Source organism: Dromaius novaehollandiae, chromosome 26 (assembly GCF_036370855.1).
Source record: "Dromaius novaehollandiae isolate bDroNov1 chromosome 26, bDroNov1.hap1, whole genome shotgun sequence".
NCBI lineage: Eukaryota > Metazoa > Chordata > Aves > Casuariiformes > Dromaiidae > Dromaius > Dromaius novaehollandiae.
In genome coordinates this window covers 7901015-7920841 of record NC_088123.1, presented here as the reverse complement: position 1 = coordinate 7920841, position 19827 = coordinate 7901015, and the positions used below count along the sequence as shown (strand labels likewise).

Sequence of the window (19827 nt, the reverse complement as noted above, 5' to 3'; positions counted from 1 at the left end):
AAGAAGCTCCTGGGGCCCCAGGGAGGTCCCTTCCGTCCGGCACACTCGAACCGCGGACCCTGCTTGAGAGCAAGTGCAGTAATACCCCGGATCGCTCCTGTAATCAGCTACGTGACACCCGGCTGCGCCCGGCTGCGGGCTGGCGAGCAGGACCGAGCCCTTGAGTCTGGGAAGCGTCTGCGAGCCCCAAGCGGGTCCCTGCTCCCCGTCCCCAGGGGTGAGCCTGGCTGCGACCGGCACCCTATGGAAACGCGCGGCTCGTGAGCATGATCTAAAAGCATTTTCTTATGCACACACGGAACTGGCATTTTGCTAGATTTAGGCAAGTAGGCAAGACGTATTTGTCTGCGGAGGCTTTGCACCTTCGGCAATTATGTCTGCAGTCTGGAAAACAACAGCAGCAGGGTTGCAGCAGGGAGGAAAAAAATTCTATCATGTCAGAATAATGAGATCTGTGATTTCAGCACTTACTGGGTCAGAGACACACACAGTGTGTTATCTGTAATGCTTTCCTCTGACATTCAGGGAAATTACATTTATGCAGAGGACACGAGGCGCTGAAACGCAGGACTTCGCTGGCCCTGTGACAGGCGATCCTCCGCCGGGCTTCACCGGCCCCAGGCCTGGGGGCTGCTCGCCGTCGCCAGGGGTGTGCGAAGGCATCATCATTTAAGCATCATCTGCTTAAAACTCTTAAGGAGACCTAATTGTCAAGTTTTGGTGACTACGGCCCCAAGGTGGGACCCAGGAAACTGTTTCTGCCTCCTCCGCAGGTCTTTGGAGGCTCCAGGAGAGCAGCGCTGCCTCTCTGCACCTCTCGCGTAAAATGGGGGGAGCAGCGACACGTTCTTCCTCCACCTTTAGGGTCTTGGATGAGTCTCAGATCCAAGCACGGGAGTTTCTCCGGCTCCTTGTGCAGCAGGAGGAGCGCGGGCTCCCTCTCCGCCGGGCCGCCGCAGCCCACCCCGTGCCCAGCGCCGAGACCCGCGCAGCGCTTCCCACGCCTCGTCCTCCAGAGCAACTCCTGCCCCTCTGCTGTGCCCTCAGGTCCAGCTCCCGCCATCGGAGACTCCGAGCAGGGCGGACGGCACCGGGGATTTTCCCCGCAGGAGCTCACTGCGACGCAGCGGTCACCGGGGCACGTCAGGCGCAGAACAGGCGGCGCAAGGCCGTCCGGCTGACGCCTCCCCACCCGCACACCCGGCGTCAATCACGGCGAAGCGGCGCGGCCGAGGAGCGGGGTAATGGGCCGAGCAGCTCGTCCTCCCCGGGGCGCTGGCTCCGGCGCTCCCGGCTCCGAAGCGCTGCCGGGCTGTTAGCATCCCCCGGCTGCCGGCGGGGACGGGCGGCACGGCTCCCTCCCGGAGCCGGAGGAGCCGGGAACTGCCCGAAAAGCCGTCGTCGCTGCTTACCCCGTGCCGCAAGCCTCGGCTGGGAGGGCCCGGGCTGCCACGTCGGTCCCCCCTCGGGGACAAGGGGCCCGTGCGAGTCTGGCACATGTTGAGCGAACAGAGAAAAAACGCGTCAGGTGGAGCGAGCTGCCCCGGGCCGATTTCCCACGGAGACAAAACAGTGTTTTCTCATAACCTGGAAACTGTTCCATGGGCATTTTTTGAGTTTTAGAGGAGCAATTTAAAACCAGAGTAATTCTTTTTCCTCCCTCTCCCCTTAGAAACCCAAAGTAGTGAAACTCAAAACATTTTGCTTTACCAATTAAAATCCTTGTGTTTTCATCCAAACCAGCTTGATTTCTAGCAAAAATACGGTTTTCTGACAAAAATCTATTTTCTGATAAAAAACAACCAGCCTTCTAAATTGGAAATGAATCGACCAGCTGCGGAGAGGGAACCCCTGCCCCGGCCGTGCTCGGCGTGCAGCGTCGGAGGAGGGTCTTCGGGCTCCAGGACTCCTCGTACAACCGCTGTCCCTGGCCAAAAAGTCAATCAAAACTTTTCTTCTAAAAAGGATATAATTTTTTATTAATGATCTGAGACCTCAAATGATATGAGGCCTTGGTAGAAAAGCCACAGAATAATTTACAGCGGTCCCGGGTTTTTGTTCTCTCCTTATTCTCATTTGCACTTTTTGTCATCTGGGGTTTTTATTTGAGCTGTTGCTTTTTGTTGGGTTTTTTTCTCCTTTTCTTTTTCTTTTCCCAGTGGGGGAAGAAAATCATGTATAGATTAAAAAGATCTTGCTTTCCTGCTGTTTAAGATAGAGTGAAATACAGGCCTGACCCCAAAACCCGAGATAACCCCCGGCCGGGGCAGAGAGGGAGTTCCAGTCCAAGGCCAGACCTGAACTTTGCCAGCAGCTCCTATATTTACAGTTTTCCTCGAGGGCTTTTTTTATAGGCCACAGGGTTTCGCAGTCAGGATCTGGAGCTTCTCTTGGACCCAAGGTGCGAAAGCGTGGAGCTGCTCCCATGCACAGACTCGGCTGGAGCCGGCAGGTTTTGGACAGTTCCTGCGGAAACGCGAAGCGAGGAGGAGGAGGAAGGGGGCACGCGGGAGCACGGGGGCACGCGGGAGCACCGGCGCTCCCACCATCGCCCCCCTGCACCGGCACACGTCCCTGCTCGCAGGGTCCTCCGGGAAGGAGAAGCCTGCCGGAAGGATGGCCCTGCTGCGGCAATGCCACGTGGTGACTGAGCAGCGTTTTAACACCCTGACTCCTGCAATAAAACGACTATTTCCAAGGAAGCCCTTGTGGCTACGGAGGACGGTTCACGGAAAAGCCCTAACGACACGCGAAAAACCCACACGAGGCTGGAGCAGAGGAACCCAGCGTTTCATCCACCCCCCCAACAAACAAACACGACTTTTTTAAGCTCGGCAATGCCTCGCCGGCAGCGTAGGGTGGGCAGAGACCCCCTAACCTCACTGATTTCAGCAGTCTGCCTCCGCCCAAGCCCATGGAGGAACAGCAGCCTGTGACAGTCCCCGTGCCCCACTGCTGCTAACAGACAGCAGCTCCTCTCCGCGACCAAGAGCAGGTCCCCGTGGCTGCTTTTTACGATGATGGAATCGACTAACAGTGATATAAAACGCTCTCGTTCGTCCGGCTGCTGATCTTTTGGGCAATTATTTGGAAGTAATGAAAGTGAATGCATGACATTTAAAAAAAGAAACTCCGCTGTCAGCAGGAAAGCTGCCACATTCCTCCCGCACCTCGGAGAATACGCTTAGCTTGAAATAATGTTCATTTTAGCAGAGTTGTAAATTATGAGTGTGTTAGGGTCTTGGGGGATTTATTACCATTTGGAAAGAGGTTACAGGCCTTGCGCTGTTGCTGCTGCATCTGGTGCATGCTACAGAGCAACCACAGAGCAAAATTTGGAGGCAAAAGAAAGCACCTTTTATAGCTCCTCTCTGGTGGCTTGTATTGCTAACATTACACATGCACACACACACGAGCTGCAGCAGTAAAGAGGAAGGATTTCGAAATCCGTTTTCCCAGTTGCTCTCCGTAATTGATCCGGTGTTATTAATACACAGCGACAACCTCGCAGGGCTCTGCTGCACGGAGCAGGGCCGCCGGCCCCGGCCGCGGGTGGCTGGCCGCGGGGAGCAGCCCGAGCGCGGCGCCCCGGCAGCGGGCTCTGGCCCTCCTCCGGGACGGCGGTTTAATTTTCTCAGGTTTATGTTCTTTTTTCATTGCAGGTGTTTCATAAAAATGCAGCCATGGACCTGGCAGGAAGCAATAAGCCTGAGCTTCCTCCGCATGAACCAAAGGGATTTTTTCCTCCCCTCTGGCAAGACTGGAGCTCCGGTCATGTAAGATTAATGCTCTTCAGTGCTGACCCTGCTGTCTTCAGTCTGTAAATGCTGAAGGGTCACCTTTCGTCCATGCCATTGGTGATTAATTAATCTCAGTGTTTATTTGATCCATCCCTTTCAGTGCGAATTTCTGCGCTAGGACTGTTTAGACCCCTCTTGCTCGCTGCCTTTCGGGTGATGCTCCCCAGCAGCGCCATCCGCCGAGGCCCCTCGCTGTCCCCGGAGGAGGAGGAGCGCCTGCCCTTGCCTTCGCCCAGCCGCAGCCCTGCGGGAGGGCGGGGAGAAAGGCTGGGGGAAGGAGGTGTTTAGCTCACAGCAGAAAATAGGAGACGAGGAAACAAGTGTCATCTCAGCTGGCTACACAGATTGCTTGACTGTTCCCAGCTCGATAAGCAGAGATGGGTTTTCAGCTTCTGCCAAACTGGTTTTCCCCAAAGAGGTGAGCTGCAAACCAAGGAATGGCCACTCCGAAGTGGAGCTCCGGAAAACAGTGACGTTAAGGCACTCGGGAGCTCGGGGGAAGGTGACGGCACAGGACCCAGGGCCGAAGCGGGAGGGCTCCCACGCTGCGTTTCTGCAGAGGGCCTGTCCGAAGCGAGCGTACGCTCACCGCGAGCGAGCCGCACTCGCAGGTACCAACAGCCTCCAGACCGGCACCGACAGCCGTCACCAGCACGTCCCCGAGCACCACCCCGGCGGCGGGAGCGTGGGAGCCGGGGAGGCGGCGGCGGGCGGCTTGGCACACGCCGGGAGCATGGGTGTCAGGGAGAGCTTCAGCCTCCTGGTCCCCTTCCAGCTCACCAACAGTTTCCCAGTCCAGGGACAGGATTTTCTTAGATCGTGAGCTCTCCCCCCATCTGTTTATCTCCCTGAATCCCATTAATCATGTTCTGTGCCTGGACAGCTTATAACACCACATCCATCCTCTAAGAGCTGTTATCGTACACCCCGAAGATCTGTCAGATAAATAGCCAGGTCAGCTGCAGCTGTTCCAATATCCTGGAGAAATCAGATTCACCATTTTAGATTAAAAAAACCACACACGCACACGCACCAGAAACCCCCCGCCGGTCCGAGAGGAGGCTGGCGAGGAGGCTGTGTTTCTTGGCCCTCCGCGAGCCCTGCTGCCGCTGCCTTCCATCTGCAGCCCGGTGATAAATGGCTGCAGGGCGCCAGGTACAGTTCAATGCCGCAAAATCCCAATATGTGACTTAGGCATCTCATCGCAAGTCATTAATCTAACAGGAGACCAATGCCAGGACAAGGCTCTCCCTCACTCCGTCGTCATCTGGACCGGCTCGGCGAGAGCCGGTGCCAGACCTCGGGAAGGAGGGAAGGAAAGGCCCCTGCCATTTTCCACTCGCACGGAGAAGTGCTCTCCGGGCCGTTAACCCTCTCCGCAGCCGCAAACCCCGCCGGGGTCACGCACAAGCTCCCACCGGCGGCTGGGCTCGGACCCCGGCTCCCGAGGCGCCGGGGCTGCCGGGGCTCCGTCTCTGCCCCGCGCGGGGCCCCGGCGGCTCCCTCCTACCGCCCCGGCCGGCTGGAGCTTGCGAGCGGCCGTGGGACCCCCCAAGCCAGCAGACGCCTCCCAAGACGCAGCGAGCGGTGCTGGAGGTGCCAGTCTGCCCGCGGCGCCCCGGGGAGCCGAGCATCCTGCCAAGGTGCTTCTCCTCCCCGCGCACCAGGCTCATCCCCAGCCACGTGCCTGCTGCCAAATTGAGCTGTAGCCGTGAATTATTTAGGAGCATCAGTGGAATATTGTTGTATCAGTAACGCAGACTATCAGTTTGTGGCCTTGGGGCTGCCTCAGTTACACACTCCATCACTATTTTCTCTCATGAATAATGTAGGAGCAGAATTACTCTGCATGTAGAGAATTCATACCCTGAGAAAACAAGGTTGCTCCAAAATTAATTTTCCGTACTAAAAGAGCGACAGAAAATCAATTAATCGCATATTATTCTATACGGAGACAGAGTAAGGGAAACAGCGAAAATGGCTGTAGCTATACATCAGCAAATGCTGTATTGGCAGAGTGCTTTGCAGGGAGGTGAGTTACAGCCAGCTACAAAGACGGTAAATATATTCTGCCCGCGAGAGCCCTCGAACATCAGACTCTGGAGCTCCCATCGCAGCCAGCTGGGCGCTTCCGCGCTCTGCCGCCGCCGTCCCCAGCGCGGGAGCAGCTCCGTGCAGCCCCGGCGCGTTCGTTTGGCTCTCAGCTCCTTGCTTCGTCCTGCCGCTAGCGGGCCCAGGCTCTCGCCGCGGCGAGCACCACGCGCACGGCCCGGCCTCCCGCGCGGGAGGAGGGCAGCGGCGGGGAGGCAGCCCCTGTGCGGGCCCGCGCCGGCTCCTCGAGCTGCTGCTTTCGTGCACGCGGTCCGGCTCTGGGTCCGGGCACACGCGAACATCTGCCCCTCCAGGGAGGCGGGGTGACAGCGGACAGGAGTTGAGATACCTCCTCTCGCTAGGGAAAAGCCCCTGCTCCTAAATCATCGCGCTGGAAAAGCAGGGGAAGGGGCTGCGGTCTCGCGGCGCTGCAGGTGGGGAGCGGGACGCCCCGCGCCGAGTGGGTCCGGGAAGGTGCCTTGGTCAGAGCACCAAGCCCGGGAGGCCGGACCTGTTGTGGCCTCTGACGCTTGTTCACCACACGGTTCCTGAACACCTCACTTCATCTTTACCTGCGTGATACAAATAGCAACCAGCCATTTTAGAAGGAGACGGAGAAGCTTAGTTAATATTTCAAGCTGCTTTGAGTCTCAAGGGAAAGCAAAGCATCGTCACGTCCAAAGATCTCAAAGCACTTTCTGAAGCGAGCGCATCCTATGAGATTACTGAGGTGAAACCAGACACAGCTCCGGGGGGAAGCAGGTCCTAAGCGTCTGACCCAAAGCTCACCAGGAGAGCTCTCGCCGGCCTCACCGAGCCCACCAAGGCGCTCGCTCCCCGGCGGCGCAGAAGCTGCTCTGCCGACTTTGGCTTGGCCCCTGGAGCCCCCAGGAGCCCCCGGGAGCACATGGCCGCAGGTCAGGTATAGCAGCACCTATAGGAAGGCTACAACACCACCGCGACCTATCTCTATTCCGTTGCCAAATTAGATTTGATTAATAACATTCATTGGTTTAACAGATGGTCCAATAATTACGGGATGAGAAACTATAAGGCTGACCTCAAAAGAACTGGTCAAACACCGACAAAATCTCCAGGAATAAAACTCAAAATAAGCTAATATACAATGAAGACTGGCTATTTTTTATTGCAGCTAATGATTTTCCCCTGAGTACTCAATTCTTTTGTCATCTCCTAGAATCGGTACGTTTTGAGGATCGTCATACTGCAGATCATTTCTCCAGCACAGAAGACAGAGGCTTTCAATTTCTTCACAACAACAATAAAAATTGCAAATGCAATTTGCAGCCTTGGAGTTTATTCCAGGGTTATTAACAGGTATCGTTTCTGGACTAAATTTGCACCTTTTTTTTTAATTGCTATTAACATGAAAAATTGAAAAAACAATCTTCTGTGCTTCCACCAACCATGTCCTTCGATTTCTCGCCCGCTCTGGACGTAGCTAAAAATCCATGTGGGAGTCAGGAGGCCATCAGCAAACAAGATCCGGGTGAAACCTGGGAGACCTGACAAAAGAACTGCTCCTTCTTTCACTAAAATAGAGGGCAGGGTTTTTCTCCAAATCCAAAATATCAACAAGGATGAAAGTAAAATGACATATCTTCTGTTTCAGTCCAGCAATCACACAGTTTGGCCTAGATACCTACTCTAACCCAGATCTCTATCCCTGAAAGCAGCATGTTTTTTCTGCTTTGGGGGAAAAATGCCTTCAGTCCTCAAGAACAGGCGCACGCAGGCGGATGCACGCGTGTACGCGGACACGCTGCCGCGAGACTTGGACACGTGAGCTCACTCCGTGTGCGCCTCCACGAAAGCGAGGAAAGATGTATACACGTGCGTGTACGCAGGCACGCATCACCCAACGACAAGTCAAAGCCAACACTCGCAAACGCCTCTCCGAGCCCCTTTCAAGCTTACAAGCCAAGCGACCCTTGCTCCCTCGGTGAATGATTTACCTTCTGCTCAGTAAAGGCAAAAGTTTCCCCGCGCATGGCCCGAGCAGAGCCGGCAGACCGAGCAGGGAGCAGCTAAGTGGGTATGGAAGTGCTTAAGAAGTGTCTGCAAGTCCCCCGGCCAGAGCAGACATGAAAGGGAAGACGCTGTGTGTGATTTATTGCGTGCTGAGCAATTTGACAGTCATACTGTTTGAAACCGCTGTCCTCTGGCTTCATCCCGGGGAGGGGATGGCTCAGATTAATGGTGCGGAGGAGGAGGAGGAGATTTATGACAGTACCGAGCTCGCTGCGGCCGCGGCGGCTGCACATGCCTGCTCCCCCCCAGCCCCCGCCAGATGTGGAGCAAGGGAAGCTCTGCTCCAGAGGGTGCACTTGGATCCCAAGCCCTCTACTCTGCAGATGTTTATTGACTTATAAATTCAGTCTTTGGAGAAGTTCATTAGAGTGCAGATCGAGGTGGCTGCTCTCCTCGCCCGGCACTGCCACCGTGCCTCGCTGGGCCTCGCGACTGCCCAGGACACGGCAAGCAGCTTCTGCCCTGTGCTCACGGAGAGAGCCCGGCCCTCCGCGCCGTACGTACCCACGAGCAACGATGGAGGTGGTGCTGCCGCTCACTTGCTCTTTTGCCCCTGCTTTACTGCTGGCAAACCTCTCCTCCCTGCAAACGGTGGCATCAGCCTTGGGGAAGGAGGGAGGGAAGGAAGGAAGGAAGGAGGGAGGGAGGGAGGGGACAAGGCTGGCAGCTGCTGTGAGCTGCCTGGGCCAAGGCAGCGGCCCCTTCCCGCGGGGCAGCCGCTCGTCCCGGGCGTCGCTGCCAGCGGTCCCGCAGCAGGGGCGGGAGGGAGGGAGGCCTGTGGCCGGAGGCCCCGCGGTGCCGGCGGCGTCTCGGGGCGCCGATGCCAGCCTTGCTTTGCTGCACCAAGGGGAAGGAGCGACGGCCCCAGGGAGGACAAGTCCCTCCCTGTGCCGCGGGGGTTTACCGGGAAGGCTGGAAGGGTCCCTGTCGCCCGCGGCCCTCGCTGCAGCGGGCACGTTGCAGGGCAGAGCGGCTCTGCTCGCCCAGCGAGAGCTGCCTCCCCCTCTGAACCAGAGAGTGGCTCAAAAACCAGGGGAACAAAGCGAAGCGTCTTTCTGCTCTTGCTTTCTTTGGCTTTCGGGAGTCATATTTTCCCTTCGAGCGTGAAGGATGGAAACTTCCTCACACACAGCCACACCGAGAAAAGAGTTCAGATCTTTATGCAACAGCAAGACTCCAGGAGCTGGGATTTTTAATGACGACTTTTTTTTTTAATCTGTTCTGTGAGAACTGGCTGCCCCGCATCCATCAGTGCCCTAACACCTAACCGGAGCTGCGAGCCCAGGAAATCTCCAGAGCGCCGTGCCATGCCTTAATCAAGAGTGGCCTTTGCTGGAGACCCAAAATATCATTTTGTCACTGCTCCTCAAATATTAATACAGACACTTCAAACACTGTATTATTCTGTCCACCCCCTTTAGACTAAATCTGCCTTGGAAAACAAATGACCCTATTGGGCTCAAAATGCTCCCGCAGCTGACTCCATAATGAGCTGTTTATTATAGTTCCCATAAGTGAAATCCATTAAGTCTGACAGAAATGCAGCTAAAGTTTACATTCAGCATCCGTTTGAGGGGAGTTCTGGGTCTGAATTAGATTTGCCCCTTCCCTCCTCCACCCCAGCAAAGCTATACACAATACCTAAATGAGTTTTCCATCATTATTTTCCAGGAGAATAAGGCTGAACTTTAGTGGGCCCTGGATGATTTGGCAACTTGTCCTACTTGTCTGCTGTGAGTCAAAATTTTCTCCCTTCCAGTGTCAGTTTTCAGTCTTGAAAACTTGAAAGAAAGAGAGGTTGGTTTAGGGATGACATTGTTCTTTAAATCTTACTCAGAAGCAAGTGATTTGATGTTTTTTATCTTCCTTTCAAGATTAATATTGGTGCAATAGCGTTACTATTGTAGCTGGCTGAAAAATGACATTTCCACTGAGTGAAAAGTTCTGAGGTTTCAAATAAGAATAATTGTCCCCAAATCAGTGTTTGCTAGGACTCTCCCGCAACTACATTATAACTGAAACAATCCTTTCCTGGTGTATCAATTATAATATGACCTTAATACAAAATGGTAAAGTCAAAATGAAATATATGGGGATTTAAAAAGCAAAATGTTTTCATAGTTTTCAAGTAAAAGTTCAACAAAGCTTACATATTCGTGCGGAACATTTTTACGCCATTGAATCATCAGTTTTCAACAGAAAAGCATTCTAGGTACGTTTATTAATCAGGTTTCGCTATTGCTTGCAAGCACTGTCTAACGAACGGCAGGGTTGCTGGTGCTTTCTAACTCTCTTGACAGCGTTGAGGAAAAGGAATCATATGGAATAGAAAAAAGTAGGAATATGGGGAGAAGCGAACATCAGAAAGCAGACAGGGAGGAGATGGGCAGTAGAGAGGTGAGATAAAAATCCTGAAACAGCTGAAGGACAGCAAAACTCCCCTGGTCGTTAGCAGCGCCAGGGCTGGGCATCCTCCCTCGGGGCTGCTGGCATCGGCGGTGCCGCGGGCTCTGGGAGGGCTTCCAGGGAGCTTGTGGTCTCCAGCCTCTGCTGCGGAGACGGCTGCTGCTTCCCTTCCCCCTTGTAGGAGAGGCCTAAACGCGCCGAGATCACACCTCGTTTCCCCAGAAAGAGGAGAGGAGTCTTTCATACCCCGAAAGGCTCTGCAGCCTAGAAATCGCAACGATTAGACAAACTGCCGTGAGTGGCTGATTGACCTTGGGAAAAGCACTCCGTACCTCGGCAGCTTGTAATCAGGTAATATCTGCAAAGTGCTCTGAAGTCTTTGGACGGAGAATGTTGTAAGATGATCCCAAAGGCAATAAAAAAGGGAGAAATGCTGTCCAGCCACATACAGAGCCATATCCTTGAAATTACATTTCCTTCCTCCCTTCTCCTCCTCCTCTAAACGTGGCACCGATTTATCAAGCCTGGACAGATAATCCAGCCGGGTGCGTGTCTGGTTTGTCACCAAGAATATCTATATCACATGAACACTAGGTGGTATATAAGTTTCAATTAATGTAGATGAGTCCAAAGGATGTTTGATGGTCATATCGTGTAAATCTAACAAGAAAAGAGCAATTTCTATACAGTTGTGTGTGTGTGTGTGTGTGTGTGTGTGTGCAAGCGAGACAGACTGTGTCTGCACTAGCGTATAAACGCATTTAAAGTGAGACAAATACTGGTGGTTTTGGCAAGCTGGATACCACTGGAATCAGAAATGTAAACTGTTTAGAAAAGGAAACATTTCTGTTTAAACGTAAGGAAAAGGCGGCTTTGGAAGGTAAACATCCTCGCAGAGGAGGAATCCCTTTCGGAATTTGTGCCGCCGGTCTGCGCCCCGGGAGAGGAGGATGCGCCAGCTCGGGAGAGGGCACGCAGCAGCGGGTCCCCTTCCGGGGGAGCGCGGCGGAGGCAGGACACGCGCACGGCGGAGGCACGGCAACGACGCCAGCTCCACCACGGGCAGGCTGGAAAAGCAGCGCGACCTGCAGAAGGATGTGCGCCCGCGTGCTTCAAGGTGCTTAAGTTTACTGCAGATAAACTCATCAATACAAACTCTCGTTTCAGATGGGGCCAGATTACTCAGGACCGTAAACTCCTCAAGGCTTGGGCCGCTGCTTTGGTACGTGCTCGCACACCTCCCACCGCCGACAGCCTCAAAAACGACAGCAGGAATCAGGGAGCTTCCGAAGCCTTAAGCAGGTATTGACCCCAAATTCTCTCTCAGCGTAGAAAACTCTATTAAGGTAGAATAAGGTCTATTCTGTAGGGGAAGGTACCTACTTAAAGCTATACGCTACTTGGCTTCAGAGTATGTTTATGTGAAAAAAACCAACCCATGAGAAGAGTCAGGCCAGCCCCCGCGAGGCCCCAGGGCTGCATGTGAGCTCCCTGCCGAAAGCTCGCGCGCTGCCAGTTGCGACGGGAGTCCAGCGCTTTGCTAACGCGCCAAAGAGATGAACAGACGCAGATTGTCCACTCACGCACGACCCTGGTGCAATAACAACAGCTTTGTCCAAATAGTCGGGATTCGGCCTGTTCATCACCAGGGTTTGTTTTGGAAACAGCTGTTGGTCTGTGCGGTAAAACATAAGATGGAAAGTGTCACAGGAATGCGGTTGTCATGTGAAACCTTTCCTAGGAATGGCAAGAAGATTTATATTTTGCATTTGGTTTTAATTCGATGCATACGGCTGTAGATGCCTGCGATTGAGGAACGGCTCTCTCGGCCAGAACGCATTTTTCTGGGGATGGCTTGCAGCCTGCTCCGGGGGGAGAGCGCAGGCAGGCACACCTCCCTCCCGGCCCCGCCGGGACTCACCAAGTCCCGTCATCCGGGGGCTCTGCTGGCAGACGGAGGTCACCCACCATGTCACCTAAAACACCCAGTGCCCCTCGGAATCGGGCCCTCCGCCAGAAAGGGCCGTTTTTCCTTCCCTGCACTGCCTGGCATCTTAATGCTCCCTCCGCGCAGCCCTGCGGCTCCGGCACGTGCAGGATCCGCTAGAGATCCCACCTCTGCCCCGCTCTCCAGCGGTAACTGAGCTGCTGCAGCCTGCGCCTACCTGCCCGTTCCCCGCTGGCTGTTGTTCCTTCAATAGCATTTCCTAACTGCTCCATTATCTGGCTTGGCCAGCGGTGGGGTTAGCAGGCAGGCTATGTGGAATTACGAATTTAGACGCTTTTCCTCTCTCCCTGCTCCGCTTTTGGGAAAAAAACAAGAAAAACAAACACAAACAAAACCAGAGCAGATGTGGCCTGCAAGCTGCAGCGCACTGGAAAGGGAGCGCTCCGCCGCGCCGCAGCCATCCACAAGTGGCCGCGCGGATAAACAAGGCTGGACTCGTAAAATGGAGGCTGCTGCTCTGCGGGGAAGCGAAGAGGGGTGAGGAGAGGATCTCATCCTTAAAGAATTAGAAAAATGCAACGCAATTCCCTTAAAAGAAAGGCCGAGAGAGGGAGAGCAATGCTGAGAATGCCACAAAAGTCATGCAGGGAAGAGTCTGCAGCTGGCTGAGCCTGAAAACAAGTGATTTTAATCAGCTGCTATTCAACTACTGTCAGCTCTGATTTACTGCGTTCAGCCAATTAAAGCTTTCAAGGCGGTTCAAAGGTTAGGAGGTGAAAAACAAAAGCATGTTGTTGAAGGAGAGGAACAGCGGAGCAAGCACGGGAATGGGGCTCTCCAAACCTTTCCCGGGATAACCCACTCGTGTTGTGTCAGACTCACCACCCGCAAAGCCTGGCCCAGGGCTCGCAGAGCCCAGAGAGGGCTGGCGTGGGGCTGGCGTGGGGCTGGCTCACCCCGGCACGAGCCCCACGTCTGAAGCCTGACGGGCTCCTCCGTCAGCCCCGACGGAGCGGGTGACCCCGCCGAGAGCGGCGCAGCCCCTCACCTCGCCGAGGGTCGGGGCCAGCCTGCACGGGCTCGTCCCAGGCCGGGAGCCGCTCCCGAGGACCGGGACCAGCTCAAAGCTGGGATGCCTCAGATCCAGGGAATTTGTACAAAACAGAACAGAAAATCTTGGTCAATGCAACAGAGAGATTTAAATTTGCTGTGATTAAACGGGACACAGCCTTGCATGATGGAGAAAGCAGAAAGGGCACCGCTCGAAGCACCTGGAAGTCTCCTTTCATAACAAGTTTGCCAAAATGAAGATTTCTCTTTCTACACAAAAGATCTTCAGCTTCAGCTGAAGCCCCCAGCTAAGGCCAGAAGCAACACCACCGTAAGCATTAGGAATACGTCTGTTCTCGTGGGAACCCACATGCAGCTGGATTTTGGAAGTAGCAGATATGCGGCAGCACACAAGTCATGAACATACCAGCACCCTCGGCTGGGTCACGCTAAAGTCTGCCTCATCCAAAACAGCTCCCCTGAAAAGGGTATCTTTAAGCCTTGTCACTCTCATGCAAAGCAAATTACTTTTATAATCTAAAAATGGCAGGATGACTCGAGGTACCTTTCCCCCTCCCAGATTCATGACTAATAGATGCAATGCAAACAGTGCTGGTAGGTCCCTGATATGAGCTTTCCACAACTAATTAGTCCATCTTAGTACCAAGCAACCAAGAAAATTAAAAAGAAAGCTCTCTTTCCAAGCACGGAGATATCTGGATATTTGTACAACTCCCACCTTAGTGGCAGATAATAGTCTGGAGTCTTTGATCCTGTAATAACTCGCAGAACTATTAGTATCGTTAAAATGCTCTGAGCCGCTGGGTTACAGCAGTGCCTAGCTGAGGACACGGCACCCAGAACAAATGTCTCCCTGTGTCCCACAGATCAGGTCTGGTAGGTCCTGTTTACCCCGAGATCTATAGTTTCGCTCGCACCAGAGTCTTGTCACCAGGCTGTCTTTGTTCCTCCTATTTAGCGCTTTGATTTGTGCAGCTCTGCTAAGAATCTCCCTTGCAGCTTGTTGACTTATCACTCATCCCCGCGAGTTCCCATTCCCCCTTCTCCTGACAGCTTTGCCTAATGTACTTATTCATTCAATTTAAATAAATCGAACACGGGCCTATGACAGCCGATAAGTGAGTCACACAAGAACAAACAGAAAGGAAGCACTGCAAATAGTCAAATGTCAAGTAGGAATGGAAAACTGTCCCTACAGCTTCAGCGAACCTTAGATGTCTAATATTTATGGCCAATTGATGTCATTAGAAAGTAAATAAGCCCTCTTATGCTGCATTACAAAAGATTAACTGCAAGCAATGGAGTTTAAATAGCACAGATAAGTGCAGATGGAAATAAACCTGTTTAAAGCTGGAAATATTTGCTGAACCTCCTTGCTGCTTTTAAGATAATTGATCTCTGTATATCTGTATTGAATCTCACCATAAAAGCTTTGAAACGTCTTCTGGCAAAGCCGAGCTCACTTCTGACTCACCCTCTCCTTATCTCTCAGATTACAGAGGATTTTTTCATTTCTCAGCATACTGGGCGGGGAGCGTACGGGCCGGTGTCAGCACACTTCCCATCCCGGCTGCTCCGGGCCGGGGCCGCTCACCGCGCACGGCAAACCAGCACCGGGTTTAGCCTTCGCTCAGCCCCGATCCAGGCCTCCAGAACAGACCCCGGGAGCAAGCGCGAGTGCCTGCAACTCGCTGCATTTTGCCCTGCTCCTGAGAACGTCAAAAAACTATTAGTCTTTCAGACTACTGAAGCGTGCTCCAGCTGAGGATCTCTGGAAACAGCCCGGCAAGGTAGATATTAATGAGTAACGTTTTGCTGACAGGAGAAGTGAGAGAAGGGAGGAAAAAGTGATTTACTTGGGAGTTTTACTTTGCGATGCCCACAGTAATGTCCAGGCGCCCGTTAGTTGCGGTGTCGGAGGCACCGCAGCCCCAAGCCGTGCCGTCTGCCGCGGACGGCCGAGAGCAGCGCCGGGAGCCGGGCGGCCGGGCTCTCCCTGCCGCAGTCCATCCGTGCCCGAGCGGTGGAAGTGGAGAGCAGGGCGAGAAGGCCGGGTACCTGCCGCCGTCGGGGCCTGCCTGCACCTGCACGGCGCGGTGCACGGGGAGGCCGAGCACAGCTGTGCCTCTGCGCGCAGCAGATATTTGTGCAGCGTCTGCGCGAGGCGCTGAGCAGGCTGAAGCAGGGAGGACACGTGGCCGAGATAATAAGTCAAGCGCTGAAGACAACCGCGAGACCCCACCCCTGCGGGTCCCCGTGCCCTCCGCGGCTGCCCGCCGGGCACCATCTGCGGCGGCAGTCCATGCCAAGTCAGCGCTGCAGCACTTCTCCACTGCAGAAACATTTATTTGATCCTACAACACTGCTTTCAAGATGATTAATCTTTGCCCGGCTGTGTGTTTAGGCTCTCCATAAAGGCAGGTGCATGTGTTCATGCGCTGCTGCTGTCAGGGCTGTTAATGTAAGCGTCTGTTTTACAGCCCAATTGACAGCCGTATTGTTCTGGCAGGGTTACAGCTCTGACATGTGGAATCAATCTTTTTAACCTGTCAATTAATCAGTGGGCAGCTGTCAGCCCAGCTGAAAGGCCTGAAGGACAGTGCCCTTTCAATGGATTATACTGGATGCTCAGTGGAGTAAAATTGAACGCTTCAGTTTCGAGAAACTCTCCCTGCATGTAGAGCAATGTTCAGCTCCGCTTTTCCTGCAGGAAACAAGCACCGGGCCCTGCTGCCCGCAACAAGGCAGAGAGGGTGACAGCCAGGCACCCTCGCTGGGGTTAATCCATGGCTGGACACGTCCTTACGGCGCAGCCGCGGGGCAGTTCCCTGCCTCTCCCAGCTTCGGAGAGCGGAGCCAGGCCAGGGAAAGCCTGTGAGATACAAGAGTGCTTTGAGTCGTGTCCGAGTGAGCAGGCAGATCCTGCACCCCGCGCGTGGGACACAGCAGCCCAGCTCGTGTCTGGGACCTGGGGCCCCTGTTATTTCCTGCAGGGCTTTGATTCCCCCACCTTTTCCTTGCGATTTCCAAGAATCTTTCCCATAATAATGAAAAGAAAGAGCATTTGAGGGAACTGACATGGTCTGTGACACCATCTCCCTGTCCCCAAAAGGGACCGGGATCCTCTACCTCATCTGCAAAGCTCACTTTGGAAACAGGAGAGAAAATATCCCTCCAGAGCAACTCAGAGTGGCCAAGGTCCCCCAACAGCAAGCAGCCCAGGGAGGAAACAAAAGTGTAACCTTGAAAATACTGCATTTCCCCAGTCCCTTCAACCTAATGTACTGTGGTGCTAGTTGAGTGGCCACTAATTTGATTCATATGAGAAGCCTGACCTTATTCCACCAAGTGTTTTCCAGCCTGGATTTCTATAAACTGCTTGTTTATAGAGAGTATATGGAGCATTTTATGTTTTTTCAGCTGTTTAGGAACTTGATTTTTTTTAAGGCAGTCCCAAGAGATCAGCATACAAGTGACAGCCTTTCCTCCACCTCTCCCCATCAGGGTGCCCAAGTCCTCTTCCCTGTTCTGCTGCTGGGAAGAGAGAAAGGATAATTTATTTGGTGGCTGCACTATTATGTGTAGGTGACGCCAAATGCTATTATCTCTGTTTAGCACAAGCAGGGAGCAGTTAGCACTCTCTGGGTAATCTATCTTAGGATCAAAAAGCTATGGAGACATAGACAAGCTCTTCTCTAGCCTTAATCTCTCAGAAGCATCATTTTCTCAGCCGAGGAGGGGCAGGGGCCTGGGTGCCAATGCCTTTCTACATGATTTTAGATGATTGATCTCTCTAAAGTGCTTTTTCCTTGCTTGCCACACAGGCATGGATAGATTAAGCATTTATAGATTATCCCTGTGTCAGATGGCTTTGGACAATTAGTCACAAGCTAAGGAGTACTCTCATGGTTTTCAGCAAGGGGAAAACATTAAGGTAATCAGGACTTTGCAGGTCTGGGTGCCAATCAAGCAACAATGGATGGCAAATTGTAAGGTGGGAGACAGGCACTGACCATTTGGATAAAATGCCGCTGATTATTTGCTGCAGGATCCTGTGGAAACCTGCATAGAAAGCGGTTTGAGGTTGTCAGGAGTTTGACAAAAGCACAATAGCTACTTCAGAGGAAAGTTAGATGCCAATGAGCAGCGTGGAGCATGAAAGCAGGCTGCGCAGGGGAGAAGTGCAGCGAGAACAGGTCTAGAGACAAACCTCAGGAGGGCATTGGCTCCCAGACCTCTCCGAGCAGCCTACCATTTTCACTTGATTTATTCTCACATTGCACTGCAGGAAATAGAGAAATATTATCTCCTGTTTACCACTGAGAGCTGAGATTAAGTACCCTGTCCAAGGTCACAGAGCGAGGCTGCAGCACGAGGTAATTGAATGCAAGATGCCCGAGCCCCACTCTTGCAGCCCGCCCGACAGCGTCTCCCGCGCTCCGAGCTGCGCCATGCCGCCGCAGAGCCTCGCGCAGCGGGGAGCTCGCTGTACTCGGAGAGCTCCCGACAGCCCCCTGATGAAAGGCACTAAAGAAGAGTAAATAGTAATTGAAATATTTTCATCTAAGGCCCTGTTATAAAAAGCAACAAGACTAAGCACCAAATGTTTCCTAATTTGCATCTGACTCTCTCAATCAAACTGAGCTTTCAGTCCTAACCCTAAACTGGGCTTTTCAGAAAAGACTGCAGGAAGATTGTTCATGAAGAGGAGCAGAAGCCCAGAGAAGTCATCAGCACCCGTTCCTGCAACAGAGAGGAGAGAGAAGACCTGCTCTACAGCCCAGCTCATGCCCACTCCCCTCCGCAGCTCCTTCCACCCCACTTCTGTGCCAGACCTCCCCCGCGGTGCAGGGCTCCGTGTTTATGTCACACGGGCTCGGCGGGGGCCGTGAACAGCACCCCCTCCCCTGCGAGCGGGCGGGAGGTTCCCCCGGGATGCGGAGCTCACCCGCACGCGTTGGGGTGCTCCTTCGCCGGCGCGCGGGCTCCCTGGGCCTGGCAGGGGGGTGCCGGGGAAGCCTGGCCTGACTTGTCCGAGTGCTGCACAGCGCGAGCCCAGACACGAGCCTAACCGCAACCGCGTCTCCTCGGCGCTCTGCGAGGGACGCGGGCTGCGCGCGCTCCACCGAGGGCCGGGGTTTCAGTCAGCTCTGTCCCTGCTTCTTTTTATCTGGAGATACATAACCTGGAGAAAAATCCTAAGAGAAAATTCTCTCCTGCTATTACACCGCTGACTTTGATGGAGTTGTACCTGCAGATAATTTAGACTCCAAACATATTCTCCTCCAGCCGCACAAACAGGAGGATTTTAAGGTGAAACTGGCAGATCAAAGCGAGTTTACAGAGCTCCTTTAAACAAATTTTTACAATAATAATTTCTCTGTGCAGTGTCTGCAATAAAAAGACAATAGATTAGATAGCCGTAGAGCGAGCCCACGACCGTAAATCACTGGCAGGGCTTCGCTGTTGCTTTGCAAGCATCCTGCACTCTGCCTCGCATGGTTTATGGTGTCATCCGAGTCCCAGAGTCCCCAGAGTGAATTACAGCCTTGCAGGCAGCGGGTGGCCATCTATTATCCTACATGTAAACAGGTATTCAAATAGCAGCTTCAGAGCCTTCTCCTTGGCATTTAATCATGCCTGTAATCTAACCCCAGTCCTTGCCAAGGTCACAGCTCTGATTGCTCTTTCTCCAGCACTGCAGGTTTCAGCCGGGAGCGCTGACAGCCTCAGACAAGCTGATTGTCCCCCAAATTAACTCTGATGCTCTGTGCAGAATAATTCAGTAGCAACATGGTCTAATCACCACCCTGGAACTTGTCTCCATCGCCACAGCAGTGGGGGAGCCTCGCGGGGAAGCGGCGGTGCTCGGAGGGCTTAGGCTGCGTGGGGACGGTGGGACATGCTGCAGGTCAGCTGCGGGAGGAGCTTCAGCCCTGCGTATCAGCAGTCCCAAATGCTGCCTGCGCTCCCCGACTCCAACCCTGAGACCAGGCGAACAGCTGGACTGTCGCTCGCTGCTTCTTCCTCTGCCTCTGGCTACGAAGAGTCACTGTCTCACACGGCCAACCCCAAACTTGCAAATAACTTTGCCCTCTCATCTGGTGCTAAGAACGAGCTTGTGGGCGCACGGAGCACGCGGGGGGAGCGCGCTCTGCACATGGCCCCCCCGCCAGAGGCTCGGGGCTCCTCCTGGCCGCCTCCGCTACCGGGGCTGGGCTGTGCCACGCGCACGTCGCTCGCGAGCGCGGCGGGTTACCGCACCGGCACTCGTGCCCAGGTCATCGCTGGCCTCCCCTCCGAGCCGCCGCAGGAGCCCGGGGAGGGAGGCAGTGCCGCCCGTCGGTGACGGCCAGCATGGCCCCAGGCACAGCCTGGGTTTCAGTCGTGCCTCAGTTTCCCCCCAAGGGCTGCGCAGGGGCTCTGCCTCCCAAGGAGGAAGACTGAGTTAATGGATAC

The 19827-nt window shown here is 54.0% G+C and overlaps 1 long non-coding RNA gene across 2 annotated transcripts in view; it reads right to left on the bottom strand.

Annotated features, from left to right (window-relative positions):
* Positions 1-19827, bottom strand: part of LOC135323671 (uncharacterized) — a 42095-nt gene that overhangs the window by 12178 nt on the left and 10090 nt on the right. The window contains exon 1 of one of the 2 annotated variants that reach the window (XR_010385147.1): positions 8448-8565. The exons of the other annotated variant lie outside the window; for it this stretch is intronic. This is a non-coding gene — a long non-coding RNA (uncharacterized LOC135323671). Of the gene's footprint in view, positions 1-8447; positions 8566-19827 lie in introns of those variants that run through there. 2 annotated transcript variants of the gene reach the window in all.